We start from the raw sequence: 18190 nt of genomic DNA on the forward strand, positions 1-18190 counted from the left end.
CACTCTGGACTTGGTAACTTAACCTAAGGAAAGAAATGCATAAACATTATGCATATAAGGATATCTGACAAAGTTTTAGGGAAAAACTAACTTAAAATGCTCAATATAAGAGAGATTTTAATTAAAACTTAAATTAGCCAGGTGCAGCAGCACATGCCTATAATCCAAGTGGTTCAGAGGCTAAAGAAAGAAGATCACAAGTTCAAACCCAGCCTCAGCAATTTAGTGAGACCCTGTCTCAAAATAAAAAATGAAAAGGGCTAGGGATGTGGCTCAGTGGTTAAGTGCCTCTTGGCTCAATTCCTGGTATCAAAGAGAGAGAGAGAGACTTAAAGACTTAAACCATCCCTTTATAAACATTTAAGCCTGGAGAAAATATTCCTGATACTTAGTCTTTAAAATATAGAACTTCAAGCCCATCATGGTGGCACACACCTGTCATCTCAGTGACTTGGAGGCTGAGGCAGGAGGATCACAAATTTAAGGGCAGCCTTAGCTACTTAGCAAGACATTGTCTCAAAATAAAAAAATAAGGGGCTGGGATAGCGCACTTACCTAGCATGTGTGAGGCACTGGGTTCGAGTCTCAGCACCACATATAAATAAATAAAGTTCTATCACCAACTAAAAAAATAAAAAATAAAAAGGGTTGGGGATGTAGTTCAGTGATAGAGTACTGCTGGGTTAAATCCCCAGTACTGCAAAACTACTTGTTTGCTTATAGCTTCGAACAAGTATTCAACCAGAGCCACTACTACGGATTTATACAATAAAGTGAAAATAATTATCACTAGTTAATGAGATAAATGAGTCTTTTTTCTATTGTAGTATTCTCCTTATTCAATAAATACATAACATTTATCTCAGATAAAAGTAACTAAACCTCTGAACTAGAGTAATGGGTCCATAGCACACAGCTTCCTCCCAACCCAACCCTGAAAACTAGTTCAGCTCCTCAGGTACAAAGGCCTCCCTGCAGAACCACAGCCCAAGACCTCAGTGACCATTAAAAGCAACGTCTGAGAAGGGGCAGAGCCCAGCTCTCCAACTGCTCTTCCTTAGCTTCTCTGGGCGATGACCCAGGGAGGACCCACACTGAGCCAGGTCAGCAATGATCCTGCTGCTGTGGAGGAAAAGGCCGTGTGCCTCACCTCTGAGATCCACAGAAGAGGGGCCAGGTTTACACGCTGATTTGCCCTTAACCCTCCTGCCGCAGAGGTTTCCATAAATCAGTACTTTGGCTCTGAAGGCACGGTCACCCACCCTGAGTGCTGAACAACTACCTCTGGTCAAGAAGAGCAGTTATTCCCTCTGACAGTAGAAAAGAGTGAGAAAAAACTACCTTGGCCTGGTAATCATACTTGTCAAAGCAGAGGTCTTGGCAAAGGCACTAAGAGCCCCAGCAACCAAAACTAGCTGCCTGGTGAGGGCTCAGCATAAACTGAGCAAAATGACCACAAGGGGAAAGGTGTCTAGACAGCCTTGGTCAATGTGAGAAGCAACCCTCCCCACGGCCAGCTCTGCAACCCAGCTCCAGCAAAGGGGCAGAGGACAGACCATGTCAACAGTGGGGAAATGTTCAGTGGGCGCCCTGGCCAAACCACCACCAAGGGGAGACCTGTGGAGGCCCGCCCACCTGCCAAAGCCAGCCACTAGGGATCCCCTGTGAGAGACAAGTCACAGGCACCTCGTCCATGAGAAAGGGATTTCAGTGACAATACCTGGACATGGAATTTCAAAGTCTTCTCAGCAAAATTCAGAAGTGCTACAAAGACTGCCAATCAACATGGCAGGTAATCAGCTGGCCTGTCCATCTTCTGTAAGTTCTAGCTATCTGTTATTCTTTCCATCCTTCTAAATTCCTCCACACCTGTATCTTGGATGAGGGGAGGAGGAAACTAGAAAATGTACTGACTGATGAGCCCTGGGAGGTCTACATGATTCTACTTGTCTGGGAAAGCCATATCCATAGGACTTTGAGGACTATATAAAATGAATACCCATGTTCTTATCTATATTAGCATCTGTGCTAAGCATTTTTAAAAAATATTTATTTTTTAGTTCCAGTTGGACACAATATCTTTATTTCAGTTATTTATCTTTATGTGGTGCTGAGAATCGAACCCAGAGTCTTGAACATTCGAGGCGAGTGCTCTACCGCTGAGTCTCAACCCCAGACCTGTGCTAGCATTGTAAAACATTTTGTGAGTCGACAATGGGATACCAGACCTTTATTTATTTATTTTTCTGTGGTGCTGAGGCTCAAACCCAGAGCCTCACATGTGCTAGGCAAGCTCTCCGCCATGGAGCTACATCACCAGCCCTGTGTTGAACATTTAATGTGCCCCAGGCTTCAGACTAGATTCTGGGAAAATAACAGTGAATCAGAAACAAAGCCAGTCTCTGCCTTCAGGGGGCTTACAGGCTAATCCCTTAAAATGTCTATATTAAGGAATGCAGAATCCCCCAGGTGGACAGTCAAGTCAAATGGGATGTCAGCTATGGTTTCTGGGGGAAGATGTAAGGCAAATGTGGAGCAACTTTCTCCAGACAGAAGGAACTGCATGTAAGTTTCATGGGACTCTCACAGTGTTAAAAAGTGTTTTTTTGTTGTTGTTGTTGTTGTTTTGGTACCTGGAATTACACCTGGGAACACTCAACCACTAAGTCCCATCCCCAGCCCTTTTTTATATTTTATTTACAGACAGGGTCTCGCTGAGTTGCTGAGGCTAGCTTTGAACCCACAATCCTCCAGCCTCAGCCTCCCAAGCTGCTGGGATTACAGGTGTGCACCACCACACCCAGCTGTAAGGAAGCTTTGACAAGACTCACAGGTTTACAGAGGCAGGTGGAATCCGATAGAAAGGAGCTTCAAAACCTGGAGAGGCCAGTGGATGGCCAACAGCTGGATTCGCAGGTTCCATTCTGTAACTCTGCAAAGGCCCCCTGTGGCCATAAATGAAGTGAGTCAAGAGGTCCTCTACTCCCCAATAAAGTCTGCATAACCTGACCCAGAAAAAGCATATAAAATGAAAGTTTAACATAAAACTGATCAGCAAAATCACTGACAATCTCCCCTTCCTTCCCTCTCTCTGCTGCACACCCCCTCCCCTGTTTTAAATGAATGGTGGGAGGCAGAGGGTGGCCACAGCATTCTCCCAAGACCACATGTACCTCTCAGCGCCACCCAGCCCAGAGCATGCCAAGGATTTCAGGCAGAGTATAAACTCCATTGGCAGGCTAAATTGTTTATATGTTCTTGATTTAAAAATACACCACCGGGTCAGCATTAACACCAGGGCCTATCACCAAGGCTCTTTGTGAGCTGGTCACACAAAGCTGGGCAAGGAATCACCTGTCTTTGAGATATGCCTCGGATTGCAAACTGTCTAACAATGATGCCTCAGTGAGATTACAATAAAGTCACCAAATATACACCTATTTGAGAAAAACACTTTCCAAATCCAAGGATTCTTTACTGTTTATAAATAGTTTACTTTTTTTTTTTTTTTGATCCCCCAGCATATAATATTTGCAGTTTCTCCAGAAACCAAAGAAACATGGAGCAGGGACACAAACCACAACTAAAAGAAACAATAAACAACAGATGGCAAGACATATGTACATGCCACCAACCCCCTTCACCAAAGAGGAAAACCAAAAATGGATGCCAACACACATGCCTAGAGAAGAAGCATGCTCTTCATAATCACATTTGAGACACCATTTATAGAGCACCAGCTATATGGCCAGAACTGTGCTAGGTGCTTTAAGTCACCCAAGAGTTATAGGACCCATGACTGGCCTTAAGAGATTTACAAATTTGAAATGGAGTAAGTGCAAGAAGAGCAGTATTCTTTCTAGATACCATCGTGTAGATACAGGTTTGAATCCCAACAAGTCATTCAACCACCTGGACCTCATATGTATAAGTCAGAGGTGAGCCAGGTGAGGTGGGGCGCACTCCTGTAATCCCAGCAGCTCGGGAGGCTGAGGCAGGAGGACCATGATTTCAAAGCCAGCCTCAGCAACTTAGTGAGGTCCCTAAGCAACTCAGTGAGACCCTTTTTCTAATTAAAATATTTTTAAAAAGGCTGGGGCTGTGGTACTGTGGTACAGCACTTGCCTAGCACATGTGAGGCCCTGGGGTCGATCCTCAGCATCATATAAAAATAAATAAATAAAATAAAGGTAGCATGTCCCTCTACAACTAAAAATATTTTTTTAAAAAAATGATGGAAGTAATGTCTCATAGGCTTAAGATGATGATTCAATTAGTTAATGACAATGGATCCTGCTGCCAAGAGAATGTAAATTGCTATTACTGCTGTCATTTTAATTCTAACATTTCCTCAAGTTTCTGCCTTGTCCTAAAAATCCTACATTACTTCACTTCTGTCTTCATAACAAGTGTAGTGAGGTAGGCACCCACTAATTATCCTCATTTTATAGAGGGAAACTAAATACATTGACCAACTTTGCCCAGAGGCCACCACTCTTATCATTGAGCCCCATAACAACATGGCTGCTCCATCCCTTCCCCCACACCTCTCACACCCAGACACCTAGGATGCAGGAGTTCAAACAGGATGAACACACAGTGTTATCCCCCTGAAGACCCTGAATCATTGCTCTGGGCTAATCACTGGTGAGCAGGGCCTGAACTTATTCAAAAAGCTCAAAACAAATGCTTCAATTCAGACTCTCAAGTCACATTTGCTTTAAGTATTGATTCTGATTAGCTGATGCTGGTGACTTTTTTAAAAAGATGTCATCTGTCTCAAAACAAAAGGGAGGAATATCAAGAAATAAGTGTAGTGATCATATTGTTTTCCATATATGGACATGTCTAGTTTTGGCCTCATACTCTCATATCCAATCACTCTGCCAATTTCACCTCCATGCTAATTTTTTTTAAAAAAAACTCTGACTAGAATTTTCCAACTACACTGTAACTTTAAACTTTTGTGATTCTTCTACATTTAAAAGGAATGCCATTTCCCAATATATAACTCCCAGATGTAGAATTCACAGATGATCCATCTCATAGAACAAGTGTTCTGAGACATCAGTTCCAAATAGAGGAAAAATTTGGAATTCCCTTCTCTCCCTCAAAGTAAGAACTCACCTCCATCTGCTTTTTTGCTCCACCAAAGTTTGCTTACAATTATATTTCCAAATTCTTTTAACAATAACTGCCCAGCATCTGGCACCAACACATCTGATACTTTGAAGTGGTTCTCAGGCAAAAAAATAAGGAGAAAGGAGGGGAGAATCATCCATAATTTTGTTTTAGGTCAAATAGTCTCTCTGACGTACAGAATCAGACAAACCACAAGCCATGGCTTCTTGCAGAGGGTCTACATTGCAAGGCGCACCAGCAGTGGAGGAGATTTGGATCTGTCTCTGTACCTTCTGCTGGCTCCTGAGTGGAACACAGGCCATCGGCGCAAAGAAGATGGTCCTTCCTGCACATCTGTGTTCCCAAGTCACTTCTGTCAAGGACTCCCCACTGGCCAATTAGGAATACTCACACTTGAGGGGCAAGGCTTGTTAGAACCCCCCCCCTCGAAGATAAACAAGGAAATCCTGCAACCCTTTCTGCCCTGAAAGAACAGGCCCATCCCCAAGACAGAAAGCCCTGGGGCAATAAGCAAAATATTTTTTAAGGATTCCTACAGACATGAAACTGAACACCCCAAATTTCTAAGCAAAAAGGAGAATAAAAGAGGGAAGTGTGAAGAGTTCTCTAATCAGAGAGACTTAGAGGATCCTCTGGGAGAGGAGAGAGATAAATAATAGATCCACCAGAAGGAAATCCCAGGAGAAACAGAATGATTGATAGTGACATACTAGGCTCCTGGAAGGGTATGAAGATCACTTGGCCTACTTTGATCCTCAAAAAACACACTGGAAAAAAGGTCATCTTAGGGGCTTACAGGGAAAAAGCTTTTTTGAAAATGTAATTTTTTTGGACTGTTTCCTTTGGTCCTTAAGTAGTCTAAGTCCTGTTCAACTTTTTGTCAAGAAGTTCCAAACCACTAACTGTGACTCCAATTTCACTGCTTTTTAGCTGTACCCCCAAACAAAGCTCCAAATTATAAGGACGTATTCTAAAGCGGGGGGGGGGGGGGGAGAAAAAGTCAAAAGTGAGTTTCAACTTAGAAAAATTTACATGATAACGAATGAGTGAACACTTCCGAGGCTGAGGTAGGAGGATCAGAAGTTCAGAACTAGCCTCAGCAATTTAGCAAGGCCCTTAGGGAGACCCTGTCTCCAAATAAAAAGGGGCTGGGGATGTGGCTGGTGGAAGAGCAATGCTGGGTTCAATCCCCAGTATCCAAAAAAAAAAAAAAAAAAAAAGAAAAAAGAAAAAAGCTCAAGAATTTCCACTGAACGCAGTAACAAATTTCATGTGGAAGAAATGTAGATATTTAAGGCATAGAAAATAAAAGCTTCTAGATTCTGCATGGTAAGCAAATCTTGTAGGAGTCTAATTTCTACAGGAAACAAATTTTTCAAAATTGTCACTGGACGAAGAAGCAACCCAGACACATCTAGGGAGACTGGAAAATTCTGTCTGAACTGGATCAATAAAAGGAGGAGAATGAGATTCAAAATTGCAGAAGGAAACCACTGGGCTCTACATACTAGGCTGCTGAGTTTCCACCCTGAAAGGTACACTTGAGAGGTCTCCTCTGAAACCTGCCATGCCCCTTGCTTGGAATTAGTCAACGTTTTCTTTGAGCCTAAAGGGAAAAGGAAGCAAGGTTGAGCACCCTTTATCCAAAATGCTTCGGGCCTAAAGTGTTTCAGATTACAGATTTTTTTTTGATTTTAGAATGTATGCATGGCAATGAGACCCAAGTTTATACATGAATCCACCTATGATTCATATGACCTGGAGGTAATTTTATATACCATTTTAAAATACGTCTATGTGAAAGAAAACAAAGTTTCACAGTATGTAATTTTCCACTCATGGTGTCATGCGGGGACTCAAAAATTTCAGATTCTGGACTATTTTGGATTTCAGATTAAGAATGTTCAACCTGTGCTTTCTTTGTGGGATATTTGCTTTTCCTCAACAACACCTAAAGGTCTATGCAAGGGTCCCTCACTGAGGCTCCTACCACACACCCTCTTGCTCTTGGCTGCCTGAGGTTTCAATCTAAAGATTGCACTCAGAGGCATCAAACATGCGAACATCATTTTATTTTATTTTATTTTGTGCTAGAGATTGAACCCAGGGGTGCTTAACTGCTGAGCCATATCCTCAGTCCTTTTTATATTTTATTTAGAGACAGGGTTTCACTGAGTTGCTTAGGGCTTTTATAAGATGCTGAGGCTGGCTTTAAACTCACAGCCCTCCTTCCTCAGCCTCCAAGCCACTGGGATGCAGAACATTTTTAAAGGTGAGCGCAGTGGCCTGTAATCCCAGCAACTTGAGAGCCTGAGGAGGTTCACAAATACAAGGCCAGTTTGGGCAATTTAGTGAAAGCCTGTCTTAAAATTTAAAAAAGAAGAATAAAAGATTGAAGATGAAGCTCAGTGGTAAAGTAACCTTAGTATTGATCTCCATTATTGCCCCCAAAAGAGTACTCTTTAATTAAGTATACTAAACACCGACCATCCTGTGATGTTATTCCCTCTTTGTTTCAATCAGGACAGAATCATAAACCTGAACATGCTTTTGTGTGCTTTTCCACACAAAGCACAGCAACCATGGGTGTCCTTCCCTTACACTCAAGTCCCCTGCAGTAAACACAGAGCTCAGCAGCACTGCAAATACTGCCATCACACAACCCAAGTTTTCAGGCACTTCAGGTAGAGATGAAAGTCAAACAGCCCTCAACAGATAGGAAATTAAGGGACCAGCCCAAGATCCCATTGGCAATCAGCAGCAGAGAAACCCCAAGGTCTTCTGAAACTCAGCCACATGCTATTTTTCCATTTTACCACGTTCCTGCCCTCATAGCTTTAGAAAATTAAGTTTTTTCCTTTTAGGTCAACAGCTTTCAGCTCTCCCCCCATTTAAGAAACTTACAAGATATCATGCTCACTAGGTGCAGTGACACACACCTATAATCCTAGTAGCTCAGGAGGCTGAGGCAAGAGGATCAAGAGTTCAAAGCCAGCCTCAGAAACTGAGTGAGGCCCTAAGAAACTCAGTGAGACCCTGTCTCTAAATAAAATATAAAAAAGAGCTGGGGATGGGGCTCAGTGGTTATGTGCCCTTGAATTTAATCCTTAGTATCAAAAAAAAAAAACAAAAACAATAAAAAAAGATTTCATATTCAACCAACTACTACTGGAGACCCACAACTCAATAAGATTTCAAGTTGGCTAGTCTTTAGGACAGTGCAGAATAGAGTATGACTTAGTCATTTCTAAGTGCTGTTTCCAATAGAGATGTGAAGAAATCCAAATGTCTCCACATCAGAGTGCCTAATTTTTCTCCTAGGCAAAGCATAGCCCTTCAATGGAGCCAAACTACTCATGTCCTATACACAGGCACTCAATCTGAGAAGCCAGTCAGAGGCATTTTGCATGAGGAAGCCCTTGATGGCTACAGAACACTTATTTCAGTTAGCTCTCTGCATCTCCTCTCCTCCAAACAAGGAGGAGCACCCACCCCATGGGGCAGCAAGCCTCTGCATCCATCACTCAGTTCCATCAACAATCCACTTCCTGGAAGCAGCATGCTCTTCTGGCTGTGTATATGGTTTTGCAAGCACTGGGAGCTGGTGTGCCAGACACTCACACCAGTCCAGGTGTTATTTACCAGAGACCTCTGCTGACTCAAAAAAAAAGTGCTAAGGGAACTAGCCACAGATCACCACTGCTGAGAGGAGAGGAAGGCCCACCTTCTACACTTGCTGGAGAAAAGAAAAAAAATAGACTCTGAGCTCAAGTTGTCCTAAACTTTGAGGGCTTTTGCACCTTCCAGGATTTTCTCTGCCATGTCTGGGGCTTAAAATAGTCCTGAGAGCTGGGGATGCAGCTCCGGGGATGAGCCTGTGCTTATTCGCATGTGAGAGGCTGTGGGTTCCAGCCCCAGCCCCACAAAACAAACACATAAATCACTCCCTATTCAAAAAAAAAAAAAAACCTCAAAATCAGATGTTCAAGGTCTGTTGAGGTTGATTATGTGATATGAAGGCAAGGAGATAAAAAGACAGAAGTGAATACCGAAGGACCATCTAGACAAGCTGTGTACTTAGAGAAAGAAAGAGGTGGGAGAGGGGAAGGAAGGAAGGAAGGAAGGAAGGGAGGGAGGGAGGGAAGGAAGGAAGGAAGGAAGGAAGAAAATAAATCTCAGTTTAAGTTCGGGAAGGATTTAGTCATCTAATTTGCATAAACAGGATGGGAAGTAGAAAAAATTCCTTTTTTCTCTTTAGCTTCTCCAAAAGAATTGAAATCAGCATACTAGAGTGATGCTCTTGCTTCTGAATTCAGGTCATCTTCCCTCAATAAAGAACAAGAATGAAGGTTTGTTCTGCCTCCAGGACCTCCCTGCTTCCCCACTCACAATTCCAATAGGCCATAATTCAGTTTTCAGAACGTTTAAGCCAACATCATTCTGTGACTAAATATGGTGCTTATATTTACGCCACAGGTAAGAGTCTAAGGTAGAGTGTATTTAAAGATCTCCTGAAGCCATGCTCCCCAAAATAATTTCAAAGAAATCACACATCTGAGTTCTAAGAAGTTCAGCTTCTACTAAGGTTCTTGGAAGCTGGAATAAGGCTTGGCAGTGTCTGCTGCTATTTATGAATGTGCTGGTTGAACCATGCCAATCTCACCTACGTAATGGGATCGGGAGACTCAGTTATGGCTCCGCTACTATATGTGACTGCACTGATTAAATTTTCTTCAGGCCCTATGAAGGAAACTATGTTCCCCTCAACCAGCTCTATTCTTTCTATTCACAATACATTCACATTCACTATTAAAAAGTTTGACTTCCTTTATGCTAGGCTTAGAAGCAATTCCCAAATTAGATGCACTGCTTGGGGGGCAGGGAGGTCCCATGAAGCCCCAGGTCTCCTGCTTTCTCAAACCCACAGCCTGAAATTGTTTGAACTGGCTGAAGTAAAATCTGGTTCATGTGCTTATAAACTAGCTCAAAGCATTTTCGAGACATGATGGACTTAGAGGGTGTAAACGCCATGAAAATACAAGAAACATTATTGTATCAGATACAGAAACTTTCTCCACTCCTGCCTTGCAGAATCACTGCCAGGAATACAAACTGTATAAATATTCTCACAGAAACTTCAGAGTAAGACTAATGGTTTGACACAACTAAAAATTAGAGGGAAAACACATCTACGTGACTCCTTTTTAATCAGAAATAAAACTGCACAGATATTTTTCAAAGGATACTGTATGCCGTGTCACCCCATGTTAACCAAAAATCACACACTGCTCAAATCTTGAGATCTAATCAGTTAACACCATAATGAATGTAATCAAGTCTCCTGAAGCTCTAAATACCCAGTTTGGTATTTATTGATCATCAAACGTGTGAGTATAAAAGAGTGCAATTTTCAAGGTATTTATTTAAACTGTGTGAAATGTCACCTCTAGGCAACAGAACAGCCTTTAAAAAAACAAACAAACAAAAAACTGTGTTCTGCTTCCCAAAAGGACAAGGCAAAGTGGATCTTGTGACTACAGGAAAGTGCAAACAAGAGGACACTTTGTCCTCTCCCGGAAGTTACTGTTTGGGAGCTAAAGAGCCTTCCTCACAGTGCCTCTGACAGATGGCATGGAGTCACACTTCCAACAGGTGAACATACTCACTAAAGGAAAAACCACAACTCTCCAGGCTGTCTCAACTGAATAAAATACTACTTCAGGGCAGTAGTGGGTTCTGCCTCCCAGTACCCTAGGACCACTGATTTTTCCCTGGGTCAGTGAACTCTTCTGGGACAGATAGCACCTAACCACAACTAAGGGGTTCTCACCAGCTTCTGCATTGTATGGCACTTGCTTGTGGAGCAGTGTGTCCTGTAGGCCAAGCTAAAGATGTGCCCCATTGTGACAGACACAAGATCTTCACCTTAAAAAAAAAAAAAAAAAAAAAAAAAACTTCTCTTCTTTCCCTCACAGTAGCCAGGCTCAGTCTGTGTGTTCTGTGATTGAACCACAGGTGTGTTGGTTAAAACTTCTATCACCAGTTTTCTCCTTTTTAAACAGTGAATGTCATGCCTGAGGTTATAGCTGCGCCTCCCTTATGTTCTGGGAAAGATGACATTCAACTGAGAAGTGGACTATTTGAGCAAGGCCTTTTCTGGAAGGTACTCAGAGGTCTACAGAGATGCTGCTCCTGATAAATGGACAGGACTTGACTCGTGGACCGAATTTTTTATAAGTAAAAAAAAAAAAAAAAAAAAAAAAAAAAAAAAAAAAAAAAAAAGGTCATTCTATTCCACCCTATTTACAGAAATTGAAAGTCTTTTTTCCCCCCTGCCAAATCTCCTCTAAGAAGTGTCCCACCAACTCCAGACAAGTTAAAATCCTGACAGCACAGAAATGTGCTCTTTTGGGAGAAACAAACTGCTAAAATCAGTCAAGACCCTGGCACATTCTCCTGATGCAGCATGACTCCAAAACTAATTTGCACCATTTACGGAGGAGAAACTGGAGGGTGGGCCCAACCCCACTGGATCATGAAGCACAACTGGGGCCCCAGGGAGCACGCAGGAAGGATCTGGAACACAGTTCCCTAACATGCCAATCAAGCAGAAAAGGACAAATTCTGGGTACTCCCAGATCTCTAAGAACTCTTAAAAAGCTCCCTTTCCCCTGAGTACGTTCTGGAAGGGATCCCTTGACACCCCACCACCACCACAACCATCTCAAGTCACTATGGTCCTTCAGATCTGGAGGCTGCTACACACATACACTCATTAATAAATAATGCACGTGGAACACTGGAGTCCCCTTCATTCATCCCCACTACAATACTAAGGAGTACCAACACCAAAGAGGTGGGAGAGGAAAAAATCATATCCGCAGAATTCTGCACTCTGCTCCAGACTTCTCCCGCCCTCCATCCTCAGCCATAACACAAATACGCTCATCTCCACTTTTCACTCACTCACTAACCCTACAACTTCTCACCTCCACACCCAGAGGACCCACACTCATGGGCCTGCAGACCCCCATGAGGTACACATGCTCACTCTCAGGATCCACAATCTGCTCATGTCCATGGGCCCATGAGGCGCACTTGCTCACCTTCACAACCCTAAGAGACTTACACCACCTATTGCTCACTTTCAGACCTCCAAGACCCATGCTTTCTCACTCACCTCCAAACCTTCACTGTCCACGACCGCTTTCCAACAAACCCCACCAGTCCGACTCCCTAACCTCCAAACCGCCACAACCCATGATGGCTGGCCTCCAAACCCACAAGAGGTACATGCTCACCTTCAAACCTTCACGACCCCATCTTCCCCCGCCCCCCGCAAACCCCAAAGTGAATCACTCACTTCCAGACTCTCAAAAGATACACACACTCCCCTTCAGAACTTCAAGACCCATGATCATCCTTCTCTAAACCCCATGGCAGGCCCACGCACCTCCAGATCCCCACGACCCACACTTGCGTAAGTCCAAACCTTCGTGATGCACACTCGCTCACCTCCAGACCCTGACACACGCTCTCTCTCCCTGCCCGCCATGCACGACCTAGTCTCTGCCACCCCAAGCAAAGTCCTGCAGCCTACACAACTCCAAACACAACCAATCTGCACCCCTTCCCGGGTAAGAAACCCAGGGGCCCCGTGCCATGCCCTAGTGACAGAGCCACCGGGACGCAGGGAGAGCGGAAAGGGCGGCACTCACAGACTCTGTGTCCAGGCGGGTAGGTCCCCGGATGGCGTCGCCAGTCCGCACCCGCTGCAGTCCAGCGAGTCCCCAACGCAAGTGCAGGCGGCCGCGCAGGGCGGTCGCGCAGGGCGCCCGCAGACCGGCTTCAGGCGACGCTGGCTTCAGACGCCGGCTTCAGCTGAAGCAGGAGCAGCAGCCACAGGAGGAGCAGGAAAGGCAAGCATCGTGGGGCCCGAGCGCTCCCCGGACCAGCCGCGCCATCTTGTCTGGAGCACGCCTAGAAATCCGGGCTGCCGGCCGCAGGCGCCGGCGGGCATCTTCCTCTGGGATGGGACGCAAAAGTTGTAGACCTGGGGCTGGACGGCTTCTTGGGGCTCGCAGGGCCCCGTGCGCCTCGCTGTGGCAGCGCCACGGGCAGGGCGCGCGCCGGCAGGGTGAAACTCGCACCGCGAAAGCCCCGCTGCCCTCGCGGAGGAACAATCAGCAGCTCTCTGCAAGCGTCCAGGCTGTCCATCCCGAGCTGGTCCCCTAGACCCCGCCCCCGAACTCCGGGTGCACACACGCCCTCGCCCTGGCGCAGGAGGCCCAGGTTGGATGTTTTGCAACAGTGCTGCTCCATGCTCCCGCCTCTGCTCATTGGCTGCGGTGTCCACAGGGCCAGCCTGGAGGGCTATTGGAGCGCTTGCAGTGATCCCGCCCCGCGGCCTGCCTGGGCGCCCCGCCCCCACCCTCTTTTCCCACCCTAGGTGTGAAGTCCGGAGAGTGGGAGGAGAGAGGGAGGAATGTCCCTCGCCTCTGCTGCCCATCCCCCCCTGTTTTTTTTTTGTTTTTTTTTTTTTTTTTAAAGAGGGGACAGGGTTGTCCTGACTGGCCGCACATTCCTGGGCTCCAGTGACCCTCCTGCCTCGGCCTGCAGAGAAGCTGAACTACCAGGCTTACACGCCTAGCACCTTTCCTGCATTTTAAAGGAAACCTACAAGGTATTGATATAGAATGAGGTCTCAGGATGCAGAGAGAAGTCATAAAAGATAGGCGCTCCAGGCCTTGGGGGACAAGGGAAGTTCAGTTAGGAATGTATGGCTGGCACTTTGGAGCTCTCCAGCTTGTAAACAGGGCTATGGATTTAAATCAAACTCATACCCATTTTCCAGCAGCAAAGACAGATTTAAGACATATTTCCTTCTTAGTTATTTCCTTAGGGATGGCTCCTTCCTCTTAGCACAATCTGGAGCTGGTTTCTGCACCTGCTTTGTTCTTGACATCTTAAATCCCTCAATATGTCCTTATTTACCAAAATGAATGTGCACTGCAGAAACCAAATCTCAGAGGTATACCCACTGCCTCGCCCCTAGTTAGTTGAAGAATACTTGTGGAAATCCTCCAGACTTCGATAAAGGGGTTGCTGTCTGGTTGTTGTTGCTGAGTTTATTTTAGTTTGTTTTGTCTTTTAAATCAGATTTTTTAAAAGACAATTTTCAAGAAGGCATGTGTCACATACTCCAAAATACATGGAGAAATAACAGTAACAAAAAATCTAACTTTGGCTCTTACAGATAAGAACATAGTAGCCATGTGTAATAACAGTGCATGGAAATAAGGTTTACACACAAAAAACTTTTTGAAAAAAAAAGAGATTAGCACTGTAATATATATATTACACACATATATATATATATCTGCCCCTCTGGGCGTTTTGGCTTGCCAGTATCTTTCTATCTTTTCCCAAGAGTATGCAAGTTTTTAACATAACTGCACACATTGTCAGGAAAATTAAGCGGGTTCATGTCTGTTGAAAAACATTTGCTTCAGACATTGTGACTTGTGCTTTATGGAAACATGCTGGAAGAGAGGGTCCTCAGGAAGAAAAAGCAAAAAGGGGGCGGGGGATTTTTCCATATTCAGCACAATTTAAGGGGTTTGTTTAAAGATGAACTAAATGGGTTCTACCTTTCCTCAGCCATCTGAGCACTTCTTGTCTTTAAGAAAAATTGGGCTTGGACTTGGAGACTAGGTAATTACTGTGTCCTCTCAAGTCTATTTCCAATTCTATCTTCTCTGAGAAGTATTTCATGATCTTCCTTTTCCATTTGGAACTCTTGAACATTTCATTGCTCCCTTTTCCATATTTTTAGAACTGGAAGGGGCCTTAAATTTGGTTTGGCCCAACTTTCTAATTCAGCATATGTGAAAGCAAAACTTCAAACATCCCGGGTTTTCCATAAGCCACTTGACAGACTGGAGGGCCTGGGTTTACAGATCATGTCTCCTGTGTTCTCTCCACTGCACAGTGCCACCTTCCCAACCTCATCATTGCTGACACATCTGATAGACATGTGGGTATTCTCTTCAACTTAAGCAACCACAGCAGAGATGCTTACAATTTGAAAGTGCTGCCCTACTTTCTGAAAATACTTATCCTCACTCAATATGAGTTTTTATTTTTAATCAGGATATTCATATATCAGAAATGTTCACAGTGAGATACATTTCTATCCATGAGTCTAATTCTTAAGCATTTCTCTGTTTCATAAATATGAACTGAATATATTTGCCTAGGTTCTAGACTTTTATTTTAATAAAGCACTTTAAAGCCAAATACATCATGATGATATTAATTTCCAAAGAGAAGCTTTTATGAACTCTTCTACTACAATCAGAAATTATTTTCTGAACTAAACTACAGCTTTCAGTTTTTATGATGAAGCAGTTAGCAAAGGTTGAAGATGTGCTGAAGAGGCACTATATACCCTCCATGACCCTCACAGTGCTTTGTTAATTTCCAATATGATCTGGTTGCCTGCTTTCCTTTTGGTTTAACCTGTTAACATGTTTTATTGTCAATGTGCCCATTATTAGCAAAGATTGGTTCAGACTCCCTTGCAAAAGATAACATAATAATAGTCAATTAGCAAGACCTTTTTATTTTCTGAACATCTTAGCATAAATCCTGTATGCTCTTCCTTGTTAACTCCATCTAGCAGAACCATTCATATCTTTCAAAGCCTAGCCAAGTTCATGACAGAATCAGAAGAGTTCTTACTCACACCTGTCGGTTGTTGTATATATATTTCCTCTTGCCACTATTCCATACCACCTGCATGAAGATGCAAAATAGATTGATAACCAAAAAATAGTCCATGTGGGAATTATGGCAGAGATGAGCAGGGATATTGCTATGTGGTTTTTCCTGACCAAGAAGAACTGTCACCATACAAGCTTGTCACATAGTTTGAAAATAAAGTTGGAGGAATTTCAAAAACTTTAGCTTAGTATGATAGTAATAGTAGTCTGTCTTTGATACAATTACAATATTATTATTAAGCTAATGTCAGCCCAAGACAATTGTAATCAATTATAACAGTAAACATAAAGTTCTGGAATTAAAAGTTATTATACAAAATACCCAGTTAGACTATGCACCAGCTATATAATTTTATGTGATGTAATTATAATTCTAAAGTTCTAAAAATTTTTATATGAAATAGTGTTTTAGGATAAATAGTCACTGAAGAAATTTTAGAAGTGTAAGCCTATAATAGGCATGAGCATATCATTTAATTCATCTTTCTCTGTCTTGGGAAAGGACTTTATCTAAATGTATCTTAATAAAACTTTTCTCTTAAAAAAAAAGAAGAGGAAAAATGGATCACGCCTTTTCTTAGAAGAATGTTAGCATACTTCATTAAGAAATAAAAATGGATCCAGCAGTCTCATTTCTGAGTTTTTACCCAAAAGATCTGAAATTAGTTTGTCAAAGAGATATCTGCTATCCCATATTCACTAAAGCATTTTTAACAAAGTCAAGTAATAGACAACCTAAGTGTCCATTAAGTGATGAATGGATAATGAAAATGTGGTATATACATACAATAAGAATACCACTTATGCTTAGAAAGAGGGGAATTCTGTTATTTGAAACAACATGGATAGAATTGGAGAACATTACACTAAGTGAAATAAGTCTGGGATAGATAAATACCACACATTTTCAGTTGCTATGTGGTTTTTCCTGACCAAGAAGAATTGTTGTCATACAAGCTTTTTTACTGTGAAATCTAAACTAAACAAAGTAATTGAAGAAGAGAGTAGAATTTGGGCTATAGAGGCTGTGAGTTGAGATGGTGGAGAAATGATGGTCAAAGGGTACAAAGTCTCAGAAGTTTATGTTTTCTCCATGAGATCTATCACACAGTATAGTTCAAAGCTATTGAGAGTAAATGTCATGTTGCTACCACAAAAAAATATTTGAGATGATGAATAGCAATTAGCTTGATTTAATTATTGCACATTATATCATAAATCATAACATTAATTTGTACACCATAAACATACACAATTAAAATTGTTGATTCACAATAAATTTTTTAAGTTAAAAAAGTTTTCTTTTTAATTATTTAAAAATTGTAATCCATATATGGATAAAAATTTTTTTTGAAGCATACAGTTCTTATTTTAAGATCTCAGTTGGCCTTTGGGGAGGGTTGGTTCTATGTGACATCTTCACACATGCATAATCACACTTTGTTTATATCCATTCTCCCTCTTGCCCCCTCCCTCAATGTTTTTCTCATATTAGTAAAAAAGATAGGAATTCTTTTATTATTTGGACAATAATTCACTTTGTAGGGATTTTTTTTTTCAATGCCTTCAGTATTTTATTACTTGCTGTACATCTTTATTACCCTCTGCATTTGGAGAGTGAAGAATGCAAAATCATAAAGATTGTGGAGCCAGCAGCACAGGGAGCTTGTTAAGCCTACTGTACTCAGCTGTCTGGACTTGCTGATTCCATCCCACCTTCCCAGCCAGCTCCACAATGTGGAGATGTTGCCCTATGAAACCTTTTCCATTGCCACAGCCCAGCAGGTTGCAGATGAGGAATAGGAAATATTACATGCAATAACACATATCGCATCAAGATGTGACTTTGCTGTTGCTAATTTGGGTCTTGGCTCTAACAAGAACATTAAACTCCAGCCTTTTCTCCTAATCAATTCTGCTTCACTAAATTTGCTTCACTAAATATTGGTTTTCTCAGGTAGCTTTAACAAACTACTGCAAACTTGGTGTTGGCTTAAAACAACAGAAATCTACTCTCTTAAAGTTTTAGAGGACTAAATGTCTGCCTGAATTTGCTCCCCCAAAGGATCTAGAGAAGAATCCTTCCTTGCCTATTCCACTTTCTGGTGGCCTCAGGGGATCCCTTCTAGTGGCTGTATCACTTCAATCTCTGTTTCGTTGACTTTCCTTTCCCATCTTAGATAGGTTGTATTGACAAGGTTTATATACTTCATGGTGCACAGCAACATGTTTTGATGTAAGTTGTGAAGTCATTAGCACAATCA

The 18190-nt window shown here is 42.6% G+C and overlaps 1 pseudogene; it reads right to left on the bottom strand.

Moving 5' to 3' along the window:
- The window catches only part of LOC143389521 (leucine-rich repeats and immunoglobulin-like domains protein 1), an 82113-nt pseudogene extending 69007 nt beyond the window's left edge, over positions 1 to 13106 (bottom strand).
- Positions 13107 to 18190: the final 5084 nt, after the last annotated feature.

This window comes from Callospermophilus lateralis, unplaced genomic scaffold (genome assembly GCF_048772815.1).
Source record: "Callospermophilus lateralis isolate mCalLat2 unplaced genomic scaffold, mCalLat2.hap1 Scaffold_63, whole genome shotgun sequence".
Taxonomy (NCBI): Eukaryota; Metazoa; Chordata; class Mammalia; order Rodentia; family Sciuridae; genus Callospermophilus; species Callospermophilus lateralis.